This window comes from Hippocampus zosterae, unplaced genomic scaffold (genome assembly GCF_025434085.1).
Source record: "Hippocampus zosterae strain Florida unplaced genomic scaffold, ASM2543408v3 HiC_scaffold_22, whole genome shotgun sequence".
NCBI classification, from domain to species: Eukaryota; Metazoa; Chordata; class Actinopteri; order Syngnathiformes; family Syngnathidae; genus Hippocampus; species Hippocampus zosterae.
Genome location: NW_026262818.1, coordinates 1,792,593 through 1,815,775, shown reverse-complemented (window position 1 = coordinate 1,815,775; position 23,183 = coordinate 1,792,593).

Here is a 23,183-nt window from a genome sequence, read left to right as displayed (position 1 = left end):
CAAGTTCAGTGTGTGTTCAACAGCCCCCACCCTTTAGGTTGGACACACCTATGTAGTAGCTTTCCCAATAAATGAGGAGGTGAAGGGGAAGATCGTTAGGGTTACGTGCCGAGAACTGAAACCGAACGCTTCTCCTCGTTCCCTCCTGGTACCAGAATCGAGTCTCCTGTCTCCTCCTTTTGGTTATTCCTGAGTGTCAATTTGGACCAACATGACATTTTTGGGGGCTCGTCCGGGATCGCAACATACCTGACGCCTCCAGACGCTGAGTCGACAGCCAGGAAGACCGTGGCCACGGTCAAAGACACCCTTTCTGGGACTGGGTTTCGGCTCCTCGTCTGGGGGCTGAGGGTTGAAGCGAATCCCAGAGGAGAGAGGACTACTCTTGGTGGTAAGTAGGGCGGCGGTGTCCTGTACGTACTTAAACTCCGCATCAACACTCTAGGTGAGTGTTTGCGCGCCGGGTTTGTAAAGACGGAGGTCAGGGTGGTCTTTAAACCTGTTTTTAATTGAAACCCTCTCAGAACAGGTATTCGGATGTCGCAAACTGCAACATCCGAATACCTAGACTACACCTGGTTCGAGAACCTATTTGAGCCTGAGAGGTGTTTGTTGGGAAGGAACTCTTTCAACGGTGATTGAGTGTTTGCGCGCCGGCAAAAAAAGGATGTGGTCTTTTTAAGCCGCAAAGCCCTGAGCCATACTAGTCCCTATCAGGCATACAGACCGGCAAGTCTCATTGTCACGTCGCGTGCTCGCCAGCAGGTGGCGGGTTTTTCCCTCCGCCTGTTCGGCACACCTGCCCGTTATTTCGGGCTGATTACCTGCCTTTATTAGGCGACTCCGGCAGTCACCTCACTGCCGGAGAATTCCTTACCGTGCCATTGCTCTCTATTTGCTATTCTCGTCGTTCGACTATTTCTCGCTGCCCTATTGCCTTACGGCCTCAATCTTCGCGTACTTCTTATTGTGATCAGATTGTTATCTCGGTAGTTCCTAGCCCTTTATCGTTTCGCGAGCGTTTTCGGTTGTCTTCCTTATTTTTTCCTGGTCCTTATTTGACCAGCGTTTTCTGTTACCGTTTTCCCTGTTCGGGCTCCTTTTGTTCTTTATTAAAACCCCTTTGTTCTCACAAGATCTTTTCGTTGTCTGCTTCTCCGGGGATCCACCTCGTTTTTTCTGTTGTGCACGAGGCGATTTCTCATCGCCTCGGGCTCAACGTGACAGAATTCTCCGGCCACCATGGATCCCGCAGACGCCGAAAAGATCTTGTCCGCTCTTGCTCGACAAGAGCGGCAAATGAGTCAGCACAGCCAAGCCCTTACGGAACTCAACGGCGCGGTCTCCATGCTGGCCCATCGGTTCGATGATCTCGAACCTCGCCTTATTCGGGTGGAGGAACGAAGACCACCTTCCGGGCTTCGTCCTACCACCCCGGAGGCTCCCTCTTCGTACCCTACTATGTCGAGGGAGCCCTCGCTTCCACATCCCCCTCGTTACGGGGGTGAGCACGGGCAGTGTGGACACTTCCTACACAATTGCTCGCTAATATTTGACCAACAGCCGTCCGCCTACGCTACTGACGCCGCCAAGGTGGCTTATGTCATGAGTCTTTTAACAGGTCCGGCAGCGTCGTGGGCTATCGCGACCAGTGACGCTAAACCGAATCTCCGCACCTCCTATCCTGACTTCGTGGCAGCCTTCCGTCGAGTGTTCCACCATCCCGTGCGGGGCAGAGAGGCGGAGGGTCGGCTGCTCGCCCTGCAGCAGGGAGGGCGGTCGGTCGCTGACTACTCCATCAAGTTCCGGATCCTGGCCGCGCAGAGCGGGTACGCCGATCGGGCCCTGTGTGGACTGTTTCGCCGTGGTCTGAACTCACTACTCAAGGACGAGCTGGCGACCCGCGACCACAGCACCGATTTGGAGGAGCTGATCGACCTCGCCCTCCTTATGGACAATCGCCTGAGGGAGCGAGGCCGGGAGCGTGGAGGTGATCGGTATCCGTCCCGCCGCACCACGTACCGTGAGGAACATCGTGGGTTCGGTGATCACTCCCGGGGCCGGGAGACAGCAACCACGGACGAGCCGATGCAGCTGGGCGGCAAGGACGGTGGTGCGGAGGAAGGAAGGCGCCATCATCGCGACCATGCTGCAACAAACGGCGCCCAACCATCCCCCCGCGCCGCATCCAGCTATCCGGGATCGTTTTTCCACGCTCCTCCCGAGTACTGTGAGTCACGGCCCCGCGCGTCGCCCCCCGAGCCTAGGCGAGTAGACAAGCGACCAGGACACCCCAATAGACTCGAGCTCGAGGCGGAGGTATTCGGCGGTTCCCGGTCAAGACGGGTTCGGGCCCTGGTGGATTCGGGAGCAGATGACTGTTTAATGGACACTAATCTCGCGTCCGAACTGGGGTGCTTTTTAGAGGAGTTGGTTGTGGCGAAGCGGGTGCGTGATCTGGATGGGCGCCTCCTGGCGGTGGTAACGCATCGAACGGAGCCGTTAAAGCTTTCGTTATCCGGTAATCATATTGAGCATCGCCGTTTTTATGTTATGCGGTCCCGGAACGCCCCGATCATCCTCGGTCTACCCTGGCTACAGACGCATAACCCGGTGATCTCATGGGCGCGCCCCGCTATCGATAGCTGGAGCCCTTATTGTTACCAGCACTGCCTGCAGTCAGCCGTCGGGAAGCACGAACGCGTCACGCCCCCCGAGGAGATCTGCCTTGACGGAGTGCCGGAGTGCTATCGGGACCTTAGGGAGGTCTTTAGCGAGGATCGCGCGCGCTCCTTGCCCCCACACCGCCCCTACGATTGCGCGATAGACCTGCAGGCGGGCGCTCCGTTGCCAACCTCGCGTCTGTATCAGGTATCCCATCCCGAGCGTGAGGCGTTAACGGAATATATTAACAGCTCGCTCGCTGCAGGTCTCATCAGACCATCACGCTCACCGTTAGGGGCGGGTTTCTTCTTCGTGGGGAAGAAGGATAAGTCCCTACGACCCTGCGTAGACTATCGTGGATTAAATGAAATTACAATTAAAAATAGATACCCGCTACCCTTGTTGGACTCCGCCTTCGCTCCATTACAATCAGCCACAATATTCTCAAAATTAGACTTACGCAGCGCTTACCACTTGGTTCGCATCCGAGAGGGCGACGAGTGGAAAACCGCGTTTAAGACCCCCCTGGGCCATTTCGAATATCTCGTCATGCCTTTTGGCCTCACAAACGCACCTGCCGTCTTTCAGAACCTCATTAATGACGTGCTCCGGGACATGATCAACATCTTCTGTTTCGTTTATCTTGACGACATTTTAATTTTTTCTCGTTCTCTGCATGAGCACCGGCAACATGTTCGGCTGGTGCTACAACGTTTGCTCGAGAACCGGCTCTTCGTCAAGGCAGAAAAGTGTGAGTTCCATGTTCCCGTCATCTCCTTCCTGGGGTTCATTATAGAACAGGGCAAGCTACGGGCGGACCCCATTAAGACGCGTGCGGTCACTGAATGGCCGGTCCCGTCCAACCGTAAGGAACTGCAGCGCTTCTTGGGGTTCGCCAACTTCTATAGGCGTTTCATCCGTGGTTACAGCCAGATGGCGCTTCCCCTAACCCGCCTTACTTCGACCAAGATCCCTTTTAAGTGGGACCCTGCCGCGGATGCGGCGTTCGCTCGTCTTAAGGCGGCGTTCACTAGTCCCCCGGTTCTGCAACATCCTGACCCTGACCACCCTTTCGTCGTAGAGGTGGACGCCTCGGATTCAGGGGTGGGTGCGGTGCTGTCCCAACGCTCCCCAGTCGACCAGAAGCTGCACCCCTGCGCCTTCTTCTCCCGTCGACTCAGTGCCGCCGAGTCCAACTACGACGTGGGCAACCGGGAACTGTTGGCAGTGGTAACCGCCTTACAGGAGTGGCGGCACTGGCTCGAGGGGGCTAAGGAACCCTTTACTGTTTACACCGATCATAAGAACCTTGCATATCTCCGCTCCGCAAAAAGACTTAACGCCCGTCAGGCCCGGTGCGCCCTCTTCCTCACCAGGTTCGACTTCGTCCTCACCTACTCCCCCGGGTCTAAAAACACTAAGCCTGACGCCCTTTCCCGGCTCCACGAACCTGCGGGAAGGGACCGTTCCCCGGAGACCATCCTCCCGACCCAGTGCATAGTGGGGGCCGTCCAGTGGGAGGTTGAGCAGCGGGTCCAGTCCGCCCTGGTGGGGGTGCAGGTGCCGGCAGGGTGCCCAGCGGGGAGGCTGTTCGTGCCTCCTGCCCTTCGTTCGGAGGTCCTGCAGTGGGGTCACGGATCCAAGGTGGCGTGTCATCCCGGGGTGAACCGGACTGTGCAGCTCGTCGCCCAGCGTTTCTGGTGGCCGGAGCTCCGCCACGACGCGACAGAGTTCGTCAAGGCCTGCACCTCCTGCGCCTGCGGCAAGTCGTCACGTCAACCTCCGGCAGGACTGCTCCAGCCGCTGCCCATTCCTCCCCGCCCGTGGTCTCACATCGCTGTGGACTTCGTCACGGGCCTACCGCCTTCCCGGGGCCGGACGGTCGTGCTCACGATCGTGGACCGCTTCTCCAAGGCCGCTCACTTTGTGCCCTTGTCCAGGTTGCCGTCGGCGCTGGAGACCGCCAACCTCCTCATCCAGCACGTCTTCCGTCTCCACGGCATTCCGGCGGACATCGTTTCGGATCGGGGGCCCCAGTTTGTGTCCCGCGTCTGGAAGCGGTTCTGCCGGTCCCTCGGAGCTACGGCCAGCCTGACCTCGGGATACCACCCTCAGTCCAATGGACAGGCTGAGCGCGCCAACCAGGATCTGGGGGCGGCCCTCCGCTGTGTTTGTCTCCACCGTCCGGCATCCTGGGCCGACCACCTGCCCTGGGTGGAATATGCCCACAACACTCTCGTCTCCTCCGCTACTGGCAGGTCGCCGTTCATGACGGCCTACGGTTACCAGCCACCGCTGTTCCCGTCCCAGGAGGGGCAGGTGGAGGTCCCTTCCGTGCAGCGCCACCTTAAGCGGGCCCATCACGTGTGGAGGGAGGCCCGGGCTGCGTTGTCCCGCACTGCGTCCCGGAACCGGCAGATCGCTGATCGTCGTCGGCGCCCGGCGCCCTCATATGCGGTGGGAGAGAAGGTGTGGCTGGCTACGAGGGATCTTCGCCTGGCCGGCTCGTCTGCCAAACTGGGGCCCCGATTCGCTGGCCCGTTCGAGGTCGAGGCCGTCATCAGCCCCGTCGCGGTCAGGCTCCGGCTGCCGGCCTCCATGAAGGTCCACCCCGTGTTCCACGTCTCCCTGCTCAAGCCGGTGTCTTCCAGCGCCTTGGCGCCCCCTCCCGCTCCGCCGCCGCCCCCGCGGGTGGTCGACGGGGACCCGGTGTACACGGTTCGTGCCATCCTGGACTCTCGGCGCAGGGGCAAGGGCTTCCAGTACCTGGTCGATTGGGAGGGCTACGGGCCGGAGGAGCGGCAATGGGTGCCTCGCTCCTGGATCCTTGACCCGTCCCTTCTGCGCGACTTCCACACTGCTCATCCGTCCAAGCCGGGTAGTCCGCCGGGAGGCGTCCATTGAGGGGGGGGTACTGTCACGTCGCGTGCTCGCCAGCAGGTGGCGGGTTTTTCCCTCCGCCTGTTCGGCACACCTGCCCGTTATTTCGGGCTGATTACCTGCCTTTATTAGGCGACTCCGGCAGTCACCTCACTGCCGGAGAATTCCTTACCGTGCCATTGCTCTCTATTTGCTATTCTCGTCGTTCGACTATTTCTCGCTGCCCTATTGCCTTACGGCCTCAATCTTCGCGTACTTCTTATTGTGATCAGATTGTTATCTCGGTAGTTCCTCGCCCTTTATCGTTTCGCGAGCGTTTTCGGTTGTCTTCCTTATTTTTTCCTGGTCCTTATTTGACCAGCGTTTTCTGTTACCGTTTTCCCTGTTCGGGCTCCTTTTGTTCTTTATTAAAACCCCTTTGTTCTCACAAGATCTTTTCGTTGTCTGCTTCTCCGGGGATCCACCTCGTTTTTTCTGTTGTGCACGAGGCGATTTCTCATCGCCTCGGGCTCAACGTGACACTCATAAACTGGTGAGGGCGACGATGTCCTGCACGTGCTTAAACTCCGTGTGTAAATAATGTGTATTAAACTCCGGGTATAAATAATGTGTATATAGTGCGTTACCTCTGGTCAAGGTAGTCGGATAAAAGCAAATTAAATGCGCATAAATGAATGACTGTGTAACTGTGTGAGTGGACGGTCGCTACCTCATCTGAACAGGACATTTGTTGTGGCAACTGTCTGAGGAAGCAGATGCAAGAATTTCCCGCCACCTTGGTGGTAGAAGGTTGGAAATTACCTCAGTCGGAGAAATTGCCACCCTGTTCAAGGGAATAGTCAGCCTAGTTACCCTAGGTAAATCGCTGACTCTAAACAAAAATTCTCAAATTCTCAAAGTTCCACCCCCAAATTCGCAATGGGGGTTCATAATAGTAAGACCGTGGAGAGAGGTGATCCCAAAAAGAAGTTAACATGTAAGGACTGGAAATTCGTAGAGAGCCAATGTCCTTCGAAAATAAAACATTTAGATACGTGGATAGAAAAATACAAATTCGCTGGACAGCTGAATATACAAACGTTGATGCGCCTGCAGCATGATATTAGATCAATGTGCAAGAAGGACAAAACGAAAATGGATAAAGATGGGTTTGGAGACATTGATTTCTGGGTGTCCTTGGCTGAAAAGAGGCGGAAAGTGAAAGTAAAGAGGGGTTTAGAGAAAGTGGAAAGAGGGGATTGTGTAAGTGAGTTTGAAAAGAATGAGGGAGACGTTATGTTTCACAGGAAAGAAGAAGATGAATCGGGTCCGGTAGGTATACTGACAGGGGGAAAAACAGAAAGTAGAAAGAGAGAATGCATTGGAGCAGAAAGAAGAAAGAGAAAATGCGTTGGAGATGGCATCCACAAATACTGTTGTTACACCATCATCTTCCGACATCTCCTTTTCCACCATTATTTTTTAATAATAATTCTTATTTGTTGGTGTCGTGGGGCAGAAGGCCACATTTCCCGTGACTGTCCCAAGAGTAAATTTGTAAGTGCACGACAAGACATTCCTGCTTCTCAGCAAAAGATAGCAACTTTCCTTGTTGACTTTGTGATGGAAGGAAGTTTCCTTTTGAAGGAACACGGAAAGTGATGGCGGCTTGTTTGACAGTAAATTGATGGTGTATACTATAGCGATATTTGGATGGGGTGACGTTTTCTCATTCATTCATTCATTCATCTTCCGAGCCGCTTCATCCCCACTAGGGTCGCGGGGGGTGCTGGAGCCTATCCCAGCTGTCTTCAGCAGTAGGCGGGGGGACACCCTGAATCGGTTGCCAGCCAATCGCAGGGCACACAGAAACGAACAACCATTCGCACTCACACTCACACCTAGGGACAATTTAGAGTGTTCAAACAGCCTGCCACGCATGTTTTTGGAATGTGGGAGGAAACCGGAGCACCCGGAGAAAACCCACGCAGCCCCGGGGAGAACATGCAAACTCCACACAGGGAGGCCGGAGCTGGAATCGAACCCGGTACCTCTGCACTGTGAAGCCCACGTGCTAACCACTGGACTACCGGGCCGCCGACGTTTTCTCGCGGATGACAAAATTTAAAGTTTGGATGTGCTTAACTTGGTTGTGAGCGGTAGCAAGGTGAATATTTTGGTTTGTCTGTAGGGTTGTGTCTGCGAATATGTGTTGAATTAGTCTTTGCGTGTGGGTGTGTAGATAAGCGTGACTCTTGGCGCGACTCATGGAGTCTTGTTTGTTTTGTTTTCTGGCTTTTGCAGTGTAGAAGGTTTGTATGGCATCTATTATAATTACTTGTAATTGTAACTGTTTTTATTATAATTCCTAACGCCACTTCAGCTTCATTATTTCAACCGGCGCTACATGAAGTATGTGTAAATCAGGTAAAGAAATAAAATGGTTGAGTATGGGTGTGGTGACACAGAGAGTTTTGGATACTTATAGTGAGTGAAAGGCAAGTGAAAATATTGATGGTGAGACGTAAGGTGATGATGGAAGTTGAGTATGTTGAGAATAAAGAAAGGCACAGGTAGGTGAGGGTTGACACAGTGATGCTACGAATGAGGAGGTCACCGTGTGTTTAAGTTGAAAAGGGCCATAAGGTCACGAGATGCTTAGATGGTTGTTTGTAAGTCGTAAACACAATTTTTTGTTTGTGTTGAGTAGTCGTCAGTGGACGTGTGTGGAACGTTATTGACTTTCTGGGAGGAGTTAGAATGTGTAAGTATGCACAGTGAAGGCCTTGATCTGGATGATTTGTGAACGTTAATGTCTGTGGGTTTCAATTATCTTATTTGTTTTATAAATGCTTCTGTTATGCTGCTAATTGCCAGAATGTTCCGATTATGTTCCAATGTTTTTTTAGATTACGTTCATAAGATGCACATTTCTCTTGAAACATGAGAAGAGCCATCACGGCTCCTGATGTGGGAGAAATTATGGTCTTGTCTCATGAAATTTTGTAAATTCAGTTACAACTTTACTATCCGTGGATTGTGCCTTCCGTCATTATGAAATTTAATGACGAGAGTTGAAGCTATCGTCGAACATACAAATTCTTGTTGGTTTGAGTCATTAAAAAAAACGTCAGATTTTAAGACATGTCTCATTTGTGCATACACGGGCTGGAGTTCTAATTTCGTTCGTCACAAGAGCTAAATCTTCCAGCTTTAATCAGCATGTTTCAGGGTCACGTGTGAATAATTTACAATTGGCTTCGTTAACTTAGTATGACTGCACGTTTTAAGGTCAACAGTGGCATTTTTGAGAATCACGCACCCTAGGTGGTGTTTACCAAAGACAGTTGTGGCATAGATAAGCCTTTTGGCAGCCTTGAGCAGTGTATGGTGCGAACTCTGCATGCTGGAAGAGTGCTAGGAAAAAAAAAAAGGGATGAGCTGTTGCACACTAGCATGACGTTTTTTGTCGCCTGGATGGCATTTATTTTGTGTGTCTATGTTGTTATGCCGATCCCCTTTAACGCTGGAAAAATGCACAGTGCTTAACCGTGCTACTTTGTTATTGCTTCCTGATGGGTGTTTGTTTGTTTGTTGGAATGTAAACAGGTAATAGTGATTTGAGAGGTTGTAGGAGGAAGTACAACAAACTCATCTCATCTTATCTCCCGTTTTGTGTGTGTGTTGATTTGTTTCATATTAATATTGCAATAACATGCATGACGGGCTGATTGGAAACTCTAAATTGTCCCTCGGTGTGAGCATGGGCTTGGGTGGTTGTGCTTGTGTCTGTGTGCCCTGTAATTGGTTGGCGACCGGTTCAGGTTGTCCCCCTCCTACTGCCCGGAGATGGCTGGAATAAGCTCCACCCACCCCCGCGAACGTCGTGAGGGTACGGCGGATCGGGGAATGGATGATTGAGTGAATTGCTTAATATAGTACTGGGTCGTTTTTTGTGTACCGGTACATCTCGGTTTAACGGGCGAAGGGAGGAATCTAGATATAAACAAGCACGTTTTGCGGGCTATATTTAGGTAGGTTTGTGCGACTTTCGGTTTGTGCACGAACTGTTTGAGCATATACGGGAGCATATTTTTGCGTCGCTTTTCAAAATTGGTGCCCCGTTACATTACGGCATCTCATCAGTTTATTGGCTTAAAACTGATTTGTATAGTTATTTTGCGGTTTGCTTTTGAACCTCTTTTTGGACACAGCGGGTGGGTCGCACATTTTCTGGTCAGCATGGTGGCCAACGGCCATCTTGATGTCCAAGTCGTCAGGGTCCATACTGTCGAGCGACTCGAGATTTGACGTGCGATGCCTGCAGCAGGAGCTCATTTGGCTTTTCTTTCTAATGCTTGAAGGTCTTTTTGACGAGGACATAGAAAATTTCTTTTTACTTTCTTTGTTAAGGTCGCGGTTGTTGTGAATGTGCCTTTTGAAGTGGAGTATGTTGTATAACACGTGAAGTATTGTTAATTCAGTGTGACGAATGTTGTTCGTTTTTGTATCAAGTTGCGATATTTACGCGGCTCACACGGCAGCGATTTATTTTTTTTTAGGGGGGACTTGCTGACTAACAGCAACATGTTAACGTTTTGGGTTCAGTTCACTTCTGTTTTATATGCGGCAACAAATTGGGCAGTGAACCCAAACTTCTTTTTTGTGTCAAGGATTATCTCACGCATTGGCAGGGGGAATGGTGTCTCTGGTTCGGAAACATGATACAACCTATGGTTTTAACCAATGTTGGAATACGGTACATTTTGAACTACATCTCCATTTCAGATAATGTAGATGGTTTTCGTTGAATTAATGAGGGGATGCCATATTGCCGGGGTTTGGTTGAGGCTTTTCCAAAATGGGTCGAAAATTGATAAAATGGAATGCATGTTTCACATTTTATTTGAGACACTATTGCTCCTGCCATCCACAATCTGCAGGATTGGTAGCAAGTCTGAAAGTACGGTATATGGTTAAAATTCAATTAAATAAATTGAATTGACTTATATGTTACTATTACGAGAATGGTGTTTTCTTCTTTGTTTGAAATATTGTTTGGGAGACTATATATATTATTGATAATTTCTACAAAATTGTGAACAAGGAAATGAAGCTGATTCGGTTGACAACATGTGAGAACGTTTAGAAAAAAAAAAAAAAGGAATTGAGATTGCCGTAGGACGATTGTGCTTTTTCACAGCAGGTTCCAGCAGACATTGCTCTGATTCGAAACATGAAAAACAAACATTGTGTTTCTTTGAAGTGTTGATGACCACACCGTTTGATGGACATTGTAAAAAGGTAATCTCGACAGAAACATCCACTGAGGAAGGTGAGCGAAGTCCGGTGACGCGATGGGCACAGTATTTTAGTTACTGGGAACATCAAACGACCGGCGGAAGAAGTTTCAAGACACCTTTGCACTCATTTAGGGTGTTTCTGTCGACATGCTAGAATATCAGTGGTGGCATGTCATTTCCTGTTATATGATCACACCAACACATGGTCGACTGTTCTTCTTTTTTATATGGTATTTGTGCTCTCCTTTAGCACATGTGAATGGGAATGTATTTTTTTAATAATAACCTACATTTTGCGAATAGATCTAGACCAGGGGTGTCAAACTCATCTTCGAGGCTGCTTTGGGGTTACACCTTCCTTCGATGGGCCGGTACGACGGAGAAATTTGATTAAATGGTTATATTTTATTAATGGTACAACTCAACTGTGTTTATAGAGCAACTTGAATCAACCATCGCTGTATACAAAGATATGTACATGGAGTGGATATATCAGAAATACAATGATGAAATTATTTGCTAACAACTACATATGGATGAATTCTGCCAATTCTGAAGCCAGTCATATTTTGTTCGATTATTGTTTTGTTGATTGTTTTAACAGGTATCAAAATTATCACAAAATCTCGACATTATTCATATAGAATTTGGGCATTTCGACTTTGACACCTGTGATCTAGATGATCTAGGGAAGTGAAATGAAAAACACATTTCGGCACAAATTGTTGTATACTTTTTTTGTTTTGGCGGCAAAAGTATTTATATTTACAATCGATGTAGTCGATCTCATTATGAAAATAAAAAATAAAAATGGAGAAGTGAACACACCATGAGTGGTAGAAAAGAGCACAACTTTTTTTATTTGGGTTTGTTTTGGGGATTGAAGTGATGTGTGTACTATCTACAACCTGACACGCTGTTTCTCATCTTGAACTCGTTGTCGGTGTCACCATCTTCTGAAGCTTTACTGGCGTCATCTCGTCTGTTCTTATTATCCTTGTCCCTGCGTCTACATGTGTCATCTTTGTGTGTGTCGCTTTTACAATGACTGCACCAAGTTTTCTGTCGACATTCTTTTGCTCTGTGGCCTTTGATTCCACCCTTGAAACAAATCATATCTATGTCATCCTTGATCCGTTCTTTGTGTGTCGCCGCCCATTTCGACCCTGGGCCTGTGTTTTCATCACACCGTCACCTGACTCTGTGTTTAATTTCTCGGTTGCTTCATAACTTCGTAATTTATTCTTGAAATCTGCAAACTTGATTTGGTCATCTGAATGTGTCACATGTATTGCGAATGGTTTAAAACTCTCTGGTAGTCCTTTTAAAACCATGGCAACAAGTAGTCCATCGCCCATAGTCTCGCCTGCATTCCGCAGTGCTGTGATGGCGGTCTCAGCTCTGATAATGTAATCTGTAACGCTTTCATCGTTCCTCTTTTGAAGCGATGTGAGCGTGGTGTACAGAGTTATTATCTGTGGTTTTCCTTTCCCGGCATAATACTCTCTTAATATCTTCAGAGACTTTGGCTTACTTAGCAAAAGGTGAAGTGCAAGGACATAAGAATATGCGTCCTATGTTAAACGGTGTGAGTGAAGAATGCAAACCTTGCATTTTCCTACGAAGCAAGTGGAAAATAAGTATGGTTGTCAAGAGCAAAACAGGATGGTCGCCCCTAAAAGGTCATTGTTAAGAAAAAAACAGAACCTAGCAAAGCATAGTACCCGTCCTTAAAGAAAAACAAGTTGTCCGTCATCTGAGGAAATCTATAGGCACCATCTGCACAAGATAAGCAAAACATGGCGAAAACACGTAGATCACCCCGACAAGCCATTGCTGAGATCAGCAAACAAAAAAAACGGTCATTGTCTACTCAGGAAGAATCAATACTAGGCAGCCACACAGACATGGTAAAAACCATAAGCAATCATAAAAAGGCCCAGTAGGGGCTCCTATTATATTTTAATAAACAGAACAACTGTGTTACCATTATAATCTACAAAGTAAGTTATGGAATAATTATAGATACCATTAAAATCTACATAACAAGAAAAGCCACAGCCAATCAGAATACACAACGCAATATGACACCATTAAGTTAACAAACGATCTTAGAAACTAACCAATGGAAAGAGAGTGGTTGCCCCTGTCACGTTCTGCCCGAAGCGATAACGATCGCTCCGTGCAGAACAGGGAAATAAAGGGTTGGATCCCCCGGAAAACAGACAAGAAAGAATCTTTGTCAACGAAAAGAGTGTCTTTAATGACAAAAACAGAAAGAGCCCGACAGGGAAAAAACGGTAACACAAAACGCTGGTCAAATAAGGACCAGGAATAACAAGAAGGAAACTACAACTGAAAACGCTCGCGGAAAACAAGACGACGCGAGGGGGGCCTGAATTGGCGGAAATACAATGAATACAAAATTTAGAAGCGAAACGCGAATAACAAGAGTAATCGGCCGTAAGGCAAAAAGGCAACAGGTCGAACGACAAATAGCGAAATCGAGCGCGAGAGCAATATGGCACGGCGTGGAATTCTCCGGCAGTGAGATGACTGCCGGAGTCTCTAAATAAAGGGGGGTAATCAGCCCGAAATTACGGGCAGGTGTGCCGATGGCGGAGGAGAAAACCCGCCACCTGCTGGCGGACACGCGACGTGACAGTACCCCCCCCTCAATGGACGCCTCCCGGCGGACTACCCGGTTTGGATGGATGTGCAGTGTGGAAGTCGCGCAAAAGGGACGGATCAAGGATCCAGGAGCGAGGCACCCACTGCCGCTCCTCAGGCCCGTAGCCCTCCCAGTCGACCAGATACTGGAACCCCTTTCCCCTGCGCCGAGAGTCCAGGATGGCACGAACCGTGTACACCGGGTCACCGTCGACGACCCGCGGAGGGGGCGGCGGCGTGGGAGGAGGAGCCAAGACACTGGAAGACACGGGTTTGAGCAGGGAGACGTGGAAGACGGGGTGAACCTTCATGGTGGGTGGCAGCCGGAGCCTGACTGCAGCTGGACTGATGACGGCCTCGACCTCGAATGGTCCAGTAAATCGGGGTCCCAGTTTCGCAGACGTGCCGGCCAGGCGAAGATCCCTCGTTGCCAGCCACACCTTCTGTCCCACCACGTATGAAGGAGCCGGGCGCCGGCGACGATCCGCGATCCGCTGGTTCCTGGCCGCCGTGCGGGACAACGCAGCCCGGGCCTCCTTCCACACGCGATGGGCCCGCTTGAGGTGGTGCTGCACAGAGGGGACCTCAACCTGCCCCTCCTGGGACGGGAACAGCGGCGGCTGGTACCCGTAGGCGGCCATGAAGGGGGACCTACCAGTGGCAGAAGAGATGAGGGTGTTGTGCGCGTACTCCACCCAGGGTAAGTGGTCGACCCAGGATGAGGGACGGTGAAGGCACACACAGCGGAGGGCCGCCCCCAGATCCTGGTTGGCACGCTCGGCTTGTCCATTGGACTGGGGGTGGTACCCCGAGGTCAGACTGGCCGTGGCCCCGAGGGACCGGCAGAACCGCTTCCAGACGCGGGATACGAACTGGGGCCCCCGGTCCGAGACAATGTCCAGTGGAATGCCGTGGAGACGGAAGACGTGTTCGACGAGGAGGTCGGCGATCTCCAGCGCCGACGGCAACCTGGACAAAGGCACAAAATGAGCCGCCTTGGAGAAGCGGTCCACGATCGTGAGCACGACAGTTCGACCCCGGGAAGGCGGGAGACCCGTGACGAAGTCCAGGGCGATGTGGGACCACGGGCGAGGAGGAATGGGCAACAGCTGGAGCAGTCCCGCCGGAGGTTGATGGGACGACTTGCCGCAGGCGCAGGAGGTGCAGGCCTTGATGAACTCCGTCACGTCGCTGCGGAGCTCCGGCCACCAGAAACGCTGGGCGACTAGTTGCACAGTCCGGTTCACCCCGGGATGACACGCCACCTTGGACCCATGTCCCCACTTCAGAACCTCAGATCGTAGGGAAGGAGGTACGAATAGCCTCCCTGCTGGGCACTCCGTCGGCACCTGAACCCCCTCCAGGGCTGCCTGGATCCGCTGCTCAACCTCCCACTGGACGGCCCCCACGATGCACCGGGTCGGGAGGATGGTCTCCGGGGATCGATCCCTCCCCGCAGGCTCGTGGAGACGGGAAAGGGCGTCGGGCTTAGTGTTCTTAGACCCGGGGGAGTAGGTGAGGATGAAGTCGAACCTGGTGAGGAAGAGGGCCCACCGGGCCTGACGGGCGTTTAATCTTTTGGCGTAGCGGAGGTAGGCGAGGTTCTTATGATCTGTGTAGACCGTAAAAGGTTCCTTTGCCCCCTCGAGCCAGTGCCGCCACTCCTGCAAGGCGGTCACAACTGCCAACAGTTCACGGTTGCCCACGTCGTAATTGGACTCGGCGGCACTGAGTCGACGGGAGAAGAAGGCGCAGGGGTGTAGCTTCTGGTCGACCGGAGAGCGCTGGGACAGCACAGCCCCCACCCCCGAATCCGAGGCGTCCACCTCCACGATAAAGGGGATATCAGGATCAGGGTGCTGTAGTACGGGGGGACTGGTGAACGCCGCCTTCAGGTTTGCGAACGCCGCATCCGCGGTCGGATCCCACTTAAACGGGGTTTTAATGGACGTAAGGCGGGTTAAGGGGAGCGCCTTCTGACTGTAACCGCGGATGAAGCGTCGGTAGAAGTTGGCGAACCCCAGAAAGCGCTGCAGTTCCTTGCGATTGGTAGGAACCGGCCAGTTAGTGACTGCACGCGTCTGAATGGGGTCCGCCCTTAACCTGCCCTGTTCAATAATGAACCCCAGGAAGGAGATGACGGGGACATGGAATTCACACTTTTCTGCCTTGACGAAGAGCCGGTTCTCCAGTAGACGTTGTAGCACCAGCCTAACGTGTTGCTGGTGCTCGTGTAATGACCGGGAAAAAATTAAAATATCGTCAAGATAAACGAAACAAAAGATGTTAATCATGTCCCTTAACACGTCATTGATTAGGTTTTGGAAAACGGCAGGAGCGTTGGTCAGCCCAAAAGGCATAACCAAGTATTCAAAATGACCCAGAGGGGTCTTAAAAGCCGTCTTCCACTCGTCACCCTCCCGGATGCAAACCAAGTGGTAAGCGCTGCGTAAGTCTAATTTTGAGAAAATGGTGGCTGACTGTAATGGGGCGAAGGCGGAGTCCAGCAAGGGTAGCGGGTATCTATTCTTAATAGTAATCTCGTTTAACCCCCGATAGTCTACGCAGGGTCGCAGGGTCTTGTCTTTTTTCCCTACGAAGAAAAAACCCGCCCCTAACGGTGAACGCGATGGTCTAATAAGACCTGCAGCGAGCGAGCTGTTGATGTACTCCGTCAACGCCTCGCGCTCGGGTTGGGACACCTGATACAGCCGCGAGGTCGGCAACGGAGCGCCCGCCTGCAGGTCTATAGCGCAATCGTAGGGGCGGTGTGGAGGCAAAGAGCGGGCACGATCCTCGCTGAACACCTCCTTAAGATCCCGATAGCAGTCCGGCACTCCGTCAAGGCAGATCTCCTCGGGGGGTGTGACACGTTCATGCTTCCCGACGGCCGATTGTAGACAGTGCTGGTAACAATACTGGCTCCAGCTGTCTATCGCTGGGCGCGCCCAGGAAATCACGGGATTGTGTGTCTTAAGCCAGGGTAATCCGAGAACGATCGGGGCGTTGCGAGACCGCATCAAGTAAAAACGGCGGTGTTCGACATGGTTGCCGCACAGTAGAAGTTTCAACGGCTCCGTCCTATGCGTAACTACCGCCAGGAGGCGCCCATCAAGATCACAAACCCGCTTCCTATCTATCAACTTCTCCACGGAACAACCCAGCTCGGATGCGAGATCGGTGTCCATAATACAGTCATCTGCCCCCGAGTCTACCAGAGCCCGAACCCGCCACGACCGGGACCCCCCAAATATCTCCCCCTCGAGCTCAAGTCTGTTGGGGTGTCCAGGCCGCGAGTCGACTCGCCTAGACTCGAAGGGGGGCGCGCGAGGTCGTGACTCACAGTACTCATGGTGGGCAGGGGGTGACGACCCCGGATGGCTGGTTGCGGCGTGAGGAGATGGTGGAACGCCGTCAGTCGTTGCTCGATCGCTGAAACGACGCTTTCTTTCCTCCGCACCAACGTCCTTGCCTCCCAGCTGCATCTGTTCCTCCGTGGGTGTTCGTCGGAACTGGGACCGATCACCTCCACGCTCCCGGCTTCGCTCCCTCAGGCGGTTGTCCAAGAGGAGGGAGAGGTCGATTAACTCCTCCAGGTCGGTGCTGTGGTCGCGGGTCGCCAGCTCGTCTTTGAGTTGAGGGTTTAGTCCGCGGCGAAACAGACCACACAACGGCCGATCACCATATCCACTCTGGGCGGCCAGGATCCGGAACTCGATGGAGTAGTCTGCTACCGATCGCTCTCCCTGGTGGAGGGCGAGTAACCGGCCCTCTGCCTCTCTGCCCCGCACGGGATGGTGGAACACCCGGCGGAACGCTGCCACGAAATCGGGGAACGAAGTACGGAGATTCGGCTTAGCGTCACTGGTCGCAATCGCCCACGACGCCGCCGGACCTGTCAACAGACTCATGACAAATGCCACCTTGGCGGCGTCATTAGCATAGGCAGACGGCTGTTGGTCAAATATGAGAGAGCACTGGTGGAGGAAGTGTCCACACTGCCCGTGCTCGCCCCCGTAGCGAGGGGGGTGTGGAAGCGATGGCTCCCTCGTCATAATGGGATATGAGGAGGGCGCTTCAGGAATGATAGAACGAACCCCGGGGGGAGATGGTCCCCGCTCCTCCACCCGGACCAACCGAGGTTCTAAATCATAGTACCGATGAGCCAGCATGGAGACCATGCCGCGGAGTTCCTTAATGGCTTGGCCCTGCTGACTCATCTGTTGCTCTTGTCGGGAAAGAGCGGACAAAATTTTTTCGAAGTCTGCGGGATCCATGGTGGCCGGAGAATTCTGTCACGTTCTGCCCGAAGCGATAACGATCGCTCCGTGCAGAACAGGGAAATAAAGGGTTGGATCCCCGGAAAACAGACAACGAAAGAATCTTTGTCAACGAAAAGAGTGTCTTTAATGACAAAAACAGAAAGAGCCCGACAGGGAAAAAACGGTAACACAAAACGCTGGTCAAATAAGGACCAGGAATAACAAGAAGGAAACTACAACTGAAAACGCTCGCGGAAAACAAGACGACGCGAGGGGGGCCTGAATTGGCGGAAATACAATGAATACAAAATTTAGAAGCGAAACGCGAATAACAAGAGTAATCGGCCGTAAGGCAAAAAGGCAACAGGTCGAACGACAAATAGCGAAATCGAGCGCGAGAGCAATATGGCACGGCGTGGAATTCTCCGGCAGTGAGATGACTGCCGGAGTCTCTAAATAAAGGGGGGTAATCACCCCGAAATTACGGGCAGGTGTGCCGATGGCGGAGGAGAAAACCCGCCACCTGCTGGCGGACACGCGACGTGACAGCCCCTCATATCGCTAGAGGGGTTGCCCTCATATCGCTATAAAACCTGTGTATGTTCCGGGGAGTTTTTGAGAGCTCTTCCGATGTGCACATCTGTACCTCTCCGAGTTTGATTGAATAAACTCGTTTGTGACCAGCCTGCACCTTGGCCTCTGGACTTAGTTTATTTTTGGACTTCGAACGATCTCGGCTTCAAGCACTTTGAAACTTCTGGTGTGTCCTCTTAGCTGCGGATTGATTAAGAAACCTTTTGATTCTCGCCTCTTTGGTGTCGGCCCACTGGATCCTTCAGCTGACGCCCGGGAACGCCTCGGCGCGCCCCTGGTCCCTGGGAGAAGGCGTGGGGGTCTGGCTCCGGGCCGACACATCAGTGTGTGAGTGTTTGTCTTCAGTTTGTTCCGTTTTCCATTTACAACTATGTTTAAAGTGATCTATATGGTGCAATAGAAGTAACATAGGGAAGAACATCTCGTTTAATCGTATATGGTTTGGTGAATTAATGCCTCTTCGTCGAAAAATTATTAAAAATGCTAGCGCGTATCCTCAGCCAAATACACCCCTATAATTGAAAAAGTTGACAAACGACCATTTATTTGTGCTGTTCACGTCACTTCAAAGCCAGTTTGTGGCGCATTGGACATTTTTAGGAATGCGTACACCTCTACAGTACACAGTGGTGATTGTTGGTCCTTTTTGTGTCTCTCCTCTGTAGGTTTGGATGAGTGGCAGTCAGGTCTACCCTCAGCCACTGGATTGGGCGGGTGCCTTGTGTTTGACAGGCTTTGGCACCTTCATCTGTGCAGCAGCACCGGTGCCACTTGGCCGGATAGCAACTCTTTCAATTTTTGTTTTCCCATTCTTTTTGGTTTTCCTCCCCCTGTTTATTGCTGCCATTTCAAACTTTCCAATTTGGGGGTGGATTATTGTGGTGCAGGAGCAACGTGCAAGGATGTCAAGTGGGACACAAATTGTCAGGTTGGTCCAATTTGACACTCAGGAATAACCAAAAGGAGGAGACAGGAGACTCGATTCTGGTACCAGGAGGGAATGAGGAGAAGCATTCGGTTTCAGTTCTCGGCACGTAACCCTAACGATCTCCCCCTTCACCTCCTCATTTATTGGGAAAGCTACTACATAGGTGTGTCCAACCTAAAGGGTGGGGGCTGTTGAACACACACTGAACTTGTTTGACTATGTGTGTGTATGTGAGTGCAATTTACGTACATGTGTGCAAATGTCACATAAACATCACGTTGCAGCTGGTGTTGATGTCTCCATTCAATGTTCACCCTTGCTCACTGTTTAGTCTTAACAGTTATCTCTTCCCAACCACGTCCTCGGAAAGGTCGTTGCGACCCTAACCTTTCACACAGTACAGCAAGCAAAAGTGATCGTATAATGAAGAATATATAATGATTATAGATGTGAGTAAATAATAAAGGATATATCTTTATTGAAAGCATAAGCATTCTTCATTGCAGGCAAAGCCAACTAATGATTGCAAGCATAAGCGTTCTTCTTTGCAAGCAAAATTAAACTATCACGACAGGCAGAAGCATTCTTCTTTGCGAGCATAAATTGACGATCGAATAATACGCGAATGTATGATTACTAAAAAATAATAAATCCAACACAAATGCTGTGGAGGTTTCGATGGGAAGTCTACTTTCCAAACAGACTCAACTCGGTGTGCCAATTTCTCCCTTACATCTATAATTAGTTTTGCTCTTATCATTTGGTTATCATAAGTGTACTTCAAACACCTGCCATTCCATTAGTCCGGGAATAAATCAGTTTGGCTTTAAAGACCTTTGCTCGTCAGCAATTCTCTGCTGGAATGAAGGACGAAGAAGGCCTTGGCCTATCAAGTGAAAGGCGCTGGGAATTGATGGTGCAAGTGCATGACATCAAGTTTTCAAGGCTCAACGGACGCCTCCTGGCGGACCACCCGGCTTTGATGGGTGCGCAGCGTGGAAAGCGCGCACAAGGGTCCAAGATCCAGGAGCGGGGGACCCATTGCCGATCCTCCGGGCCGTAGCCCTCCCAGTCGACCAGGTACTGGAACCCCTTACCCCTGCGGCGAGAGTCCAACATTTCCCGCACCGTGTACACCGGGTCACCATCGATAATCCGTGGAGGAGGCGAGGTGGGAGGCGGAGCCAAGGGACTGGTGGCCACCGGCTTAAGCAGGGAGACGTGGAAGACTGGGTGGACCTTCATGGTTCATGGTGGGCGTCAACCGGAGCTTGACGGAGACGGGGCTGACGATCGCGTCCACCACGAACGGTCCCGTGAAGCGGGGCCCCAACTTGCTCGAAGTGCCGGCCAGACGAAGATCCCTCGTCGACAGCCACACCTCCTGGCCCACCTGATAGGCTGGCGCCGGGCGACGACGACGATCTGTGATCATCCGGTTCCTGGAGGCGGTGCGAGACAACGCGGCCCTGGTCTCTTTCCACATGCGATGAGCCCGTCTCAGATGACGCTGCACTGACGGGACCTCCACCTGCCCTTCTTGTGACGGAAAAAGCGGCGGCTGATAGCCATAGGCAGACATGAAAGGAGAGCGACCTGTGGCTGACGAGACGAGAGTGTTATGGGCATATTCCACCCAGGTTAACGGAAGGGCTCTCTGACTATAGTTCCTGATGAATCGTCGGTAGAAATTGGCGAAACCCAAGATACGTTGTAGCCGTTTCCTAGTGGTGGGTGTAGGCCACTCTACCACCGCCTTAGTCTTGGCGGAATCTGCTCTCAGCTGACCCTTCTCTATGACAAAACCAAGAAACGAAACTGACTCCACATGAAACTCGCATTTCTCTGCTTTAACGAATAGTCAATTCTCCAAGAGACGCTGCAAGACGAGCCTGATGTGGCGTTGATGCTCTTGGGGCGTACGAGAAAAAATCATTATGTCGTCCAGGTACACAAAGCAAAATACATTCAATAAATCTCTCAACACGTCATTAATAAGGCTCTGAAAAACGGCGGGGGCGTTGGTCAACCCAAAAGGCATGACTAGATACTCAAAATGTCCCAGTGGGGTCTTGAATGCAGTTTTCCATTCATCCCCCTCCCATATGCGGACTAAATGGTAGGCGCTACGTAGATCCAGTTTAGTGAAGATGGTTGCAGATTGGAGAGGGGCAAACGCAGAATCTAATAGTGGAATTGGATATTTATTCTTTATGGTGATTTTGTTAAGCCCCCGATAGTCTACACAAGGACGTAGTGACTTGTCTTTCTTTTCTATAAAAAAGAACCCGGCCCCCAAAGGAGATCTAGATGGTCTAATAAGGCCAGCGGAGAGGGAGCTGTCGATGTACTCCCTCAATGCTTCTTGTTCCTTGTGTGAAACTTGATACAAGCGAGAACTCGGAAGGGGGGTGTTAGCGAGCAAGTTGATGGCACAATCGTACCAGAGACTGAGCTCGGTCCTTACTGATATCGTGTGGGATATCGGGTTCCCGCTCCACCGGTGAACCCAAAATTTCGAGTCGATTGGCCAGCAGGGAGACCGTGCCCCGGAGTTCCGCGAGCGCTTGTTCCTGCTGACCCACCAGTTGTCCTTGGGTGGTCAAGCCGGTCATAATCTTGTTGAGGTCTGCGGGATACATGTTGGCTGGAGTATTCTGTCACGTTCGGACAAGCCGAAATAAAGTTTGGATCCCAGAAGTGCAGACACCAAACAAGGTCTCCGTAGCAAAAGGGTTTAATATACAAAAATTCACACCGACAAAGTCGTAACATAAAGTGCTGGTCAAAACAAGGACCAGAAGGCCCAAAAACGAATAACAAAAAGCGCTTGCACAAAAGGCAAGGGGGGAAAATAAGAATCGCGAAGGCAAACCAAAAACAATGTATCCACCACACGCAAGCGAGAGCCAAATCACAAACTAAGAACCATACTTACAAAATACTGAGCACCGAGAGTTCAAAAAGCGAAACACGACGAGGTCTGTAGCAATAGCACTCAATAAGCAAGGAAGTGGCAAGGCAAAATTCAATACTCCAGCGACATGTGCATATCAGAGGGCTCCTTAAATACAGAGTGAGACTAATCATAGATTGGCAGAAGGTGTGCACAGAAGTCCGCTAATGCCACCTGCTGGCCAGACTGAAACATAACCGTGACAGTACCCCCCCCCCCCCCCCCCTCAACGGACGCCTCCTGGCGGGCCACCCGGCTTCGATGGGTGCGCAGCGTGGAAAGCGCGGAGAAGGGACGGACGGGTCCAAGATCCAGGAGCGGGGGACCCATTGCCGATCCTCCGGGCATTAGCCCTCCCAGTCGACCAGGTACTGGAACCCCTTACCCCTGCGCCGAGAGTCCAACATTTCCCGCACCGTGTACACCGGGTCACCATCGATAATCCGTGGAGGAGGAGGCGAGGTGGGAGGCGGAGCCAAGGGACTGGTGGCCACCGGCTTAAGCAGGGAGACGTGGAAGACTGGGTGGACCTTCATGGTGGGCGGCAACCGGAGCTTGACGGAGACGGGGCTGACGATCGCGTCCACGACTCCATTTAGTCCAGGACTCACAGAACCTTTGGCCGGTTCTGGAATGTGCTAAAATGGCTCGAGAGGTTCTTCAGGGTTCGGCTCCACCCGCCTGGGGGGGCTCGATTCCGCATCAGGGGTTGTGGTGACAGTGTTATCTTTCTGAAAACTTGGAGCATCTTTTTTTAAGGAGTTCACAGGCACACATCCGGGTTTTTTCAACGAGAGGGGTTTCTCCTTGTGAGTCAGCGTTGTCAGGTTGTTCTTGAGCTTGAAGCCGTAATATTGCGTCGAGGCCTTCAGAGCATCTCTGTCCAGGGCACTAAGCGGTCTGGGCGAAGACGCCGGAAAAGTGCTGCGATTCAGATGAGAACCCTA